Here is a 3,196-nt window from a genome sequence, read left to right as displayed (position 1 = left end):
GCATCAACATGGGGAACATGGGTGGAGGGGTGGTGGTGGCAGAACATGGGTGGGATGGGGGATGGGCATGGGAAAGGAGGGGGAATGGGTGGTGGCATGGCAACATGAACAGGGGAATGGGAGGGAACATGGGGGGTGGTGGAATGGGTGGAAATATGGGGGGAGGCAGCAGGGGGTAAACATGGGAGGTGGTGGCATGGGTGGTGGAATGGGAAATGGGATGATGGGCAGCATGGGATGGGAACTGGCATGGGAAACATGGCTCAGGCAGGGAACTCCTCAAACATGGCTCAGGCCTGGGGGGGGGTCTCGGGAGTAGCCTGGGTGGTGGGAGCGGGTTCATGAACTCCAACATGAACCGAGGACCATTGGGCCAGCTCAGTGGGAGTGGCTCAGGCAGTGGTGTACGGTTCCTATGGATCAACTGGACTGCCCCGGGACTATAACCATTCCAGCAGCAGCAGCAACAGCTACACCAGGAATGTCATTCAGCTGAGCAATTGAGTTGAGATTGAGAGTCTTTTCTGATATCGTCTAATTTACAGGTATTTTTTTATATTAGCTTAAGAGTTTTCTTGAGTATAATTTTTCATAAAATATCTTTGCAGTTACCCATGGATTACACATGGCAAGCTCTGCGAGATCTTTCCCTGATTTTGGAGACATCAGGTTTGCTGAGATCAGATCGAAGGGCACTGGAACTGTACGCTTTCCCGACAGAGGCAGATGCTCGTAGAGCAGTTGGTATCCCTTTTAAATCAAGAAGTCCTGAGAAAATGCCCTTTGACAATGGTATTGTGATTGGAAAACAAATATTCATGTGTATGTGTTTTAAGTAGCAAAGTATTGTATATGTATATGTATATGTATATGTATTGTATATTTAGTGTATATTATATTAATATATTTTATTAAATTTATATTTATATTATATTAAAATTTATATGTTATGAAAAATTTTTATATATATTTATATAATTTATATATTTTTTATATTTATAAAATTATATTGTATATGTGTTATAGTGTATATATTGTGTATTATTGTATAAGTGTGTATATATGGTGTATTATGTGTGTATATATTGGTTAAAATTGTGTATATGTGTGTAAAATGTTGTATATTGTGTGTTTTATGTGTTTATATGTGTGTATATGTGTGTTTGTTTATATGTTGTTTTATGGTGTTAATGTGTGTATAGGGATTTATGGTGTAAAGTGTGTTTTAAAATTGTATATTGTGGTTTTGGGGTTATTTTTTGTAAATGTGTGTTTGTGTTATATATGTGGTTTTTTGTGTTTTTGTGTATATATTGTTTTTGTGGTTTTTTGGGGATATATGTGGGTTTTTGGGGGTTTTTTTGGGATATATTGTGTTTTGTGTGTTTTGTGGTATATATGTGTGTTTTGGGGGTTTATATATGTGTTTTTGGGGTTGGGTGGTATATAGGGGTTTTTGTGTGTTTTGGGGTTAAGTTTTGTTTTGTGTGTTTATGGTGTTTTGGTGGGTTTAAGGATATGGTGTTTTGTGTGTATATATGTTTTTGTGGTTTGTGTGTATAATGGTGTTTTGTGGTATTATGTGTGTTTTGGGGTGTATATATTTATATATTTAATATTTTAATTTTGTTATTTGTTATTGGTGTTTCTTATTTATTAAGGGTTTATTTTGTGTAAATTGGTTAAAGTGGGGTTTTGGGAAAATTTTTGGAAAGGGTGTAATTGTGGTTTAAATGTTTTATAAAATGGGTTTTTTGGGTATAGGGGTAAGGTTTATTTTAATTTTTAAATTTCATTCAAAACTGTCTTTTATTTCAGCTCTTAGAAATTAGATTGGTTAGGTAAGCATTATACAGCTGAGAATGTTTTGTCCCCCAGTGTATATTCCTTAATCCCCTATTCAGAAATGCTTGATCGCCAACGTCTGGATGGAAGAATCCTGGATGTTTGCCAGCTTTAATGCTAGTCAGAGGGAGATCACCGGGACTGTGTTGGGAAAGGGTCGCGACTCCACTTGGGAGTTGCATCACCTTGCCACACATCGAAAGGGATGAGAGGGGCGTGTTTTATACGAAGAAAGACAACTGACAAGCTGCAACCCAAGGTAATGGCTGCTTACTTGGGGGCTAGTGTCATCTCAGACCAGTAGCCCATCTGTTTCTGGAGTTGACGTTCGTGAAGGATTGGCTGTCGTGGAGGATTGAATTATGCCTAGCTCGGACTATTCACAAGCTTTTGGTTTGGAAGAATGAATTGATGCTGTGAAGGATTGATGGAGTTGATGACAAGGATGTTTATGGAATTCTAACCAAGTGGGAGTTTTGTATTTCCCCCAACAAGTGGCAATATGCATATTTTTTCCTTTTCCTTTTTTTTTTTTTTTTCCCCTTTTTCATATCTTCTTTTTTACCTACATCACTGTTCCCAAGATGTGGAGGTGGTTGCGTCTGTGCTGGATCTTTTGATAGTTACTTCATGTATTGGTACAGGTATTTAGCTGTCCAAAGATTGAAGAGAAAGATTGTCGTTTAAGATACATGTTGTAAGTCAGTAAATAGATCAAATAACTGTTTCTTGCTGTCATTTCTGGAATACATAAGAGAGTTTATTTTATTTTACATTACTTTCTCGTATCTTAAAGTCATAGCTCATATTGTTTGGTCCTTTCATAGGATGTGTTTTGCACTTTTGAAATATATTTTAAGATATAATTGTCGAAAGGAAATTTTCTGGTGTCATTGAAAGATAATGGAATTAGTATAACTGGATCATTGTACCTGTTCATAGATGATGATATGATGTAATTAGCCAATAAATGGCAGTGGGCCTTCTTTGCTGTTGTTTTTTCTTGTTGTCCTCTTGACTGATTTTTTTACCCCCCAGTAATTGCTGTTGTTATGTCTCTCTTGGTTTGATCTCGTGTCAGCACATAATGTTCAGTGAATAAAATGGTGAGTCCAAACGTAAATATTAGTTTATACTGTCTACCAAATATTGGTAAGAATCCAAATATGCATTTATTTTTTTATTTCATTTATTTTTTTTTATAATTCTCCATTCAGTGCCATTTATAACTAGCAGATATTGTGCTAAGATGTGCATTTTTAGATGGGAGAAAAATGGTGATATCATGCTTATTATTTACACCTATTTTATTGGTTGATTTGGGAGGTGAAGTCCTTTGTTGAGTGTCCCT

The 3,196-nt window shown here is 36.6% G+C and overlaps 1 long non-coding RNA gene across 1 annotated transcript; it reads left to right on the top strand.

The window, feature by feature from the left end:
- The first annotated feature begins 646 nt into the window (after nucleotides 1-646).
- Nucleotides 647-2,968, top strand: LOC119569055. Its single transcript, XR_005228207.1, has 2 exons — nucleotides 647-744; nucleotides 1,905-2,968. It is a non-coding gene; the product is annotated as an uncharacterized LOC119569055 (long non-coding RNA).
- The last annotated feature ends 228 nt before the right edge of the window (nucleotides 2,969-3,196 follow it).

This window comes from Penaeus monodon, unplaced genomic scaffold (genome assembly GCF_015228065.2).
Source record: "Penaeus monodon isolate SGIC_2016 unplaced genomic scaffold, NSTDA_Pmon_1 PmonScaffold_12268, whole genome shotgun sequence".
NCBI lineage: Eukaryota > Metazoa > Arthropoda > Malacostraca > Decapoda > Penaeidae > Penaeus > Penaeus monodon.
Note: the sequence above shows the minus strand (reverse complement) of the source record. Positions and strands in the feature narration are given on the sequence as shown.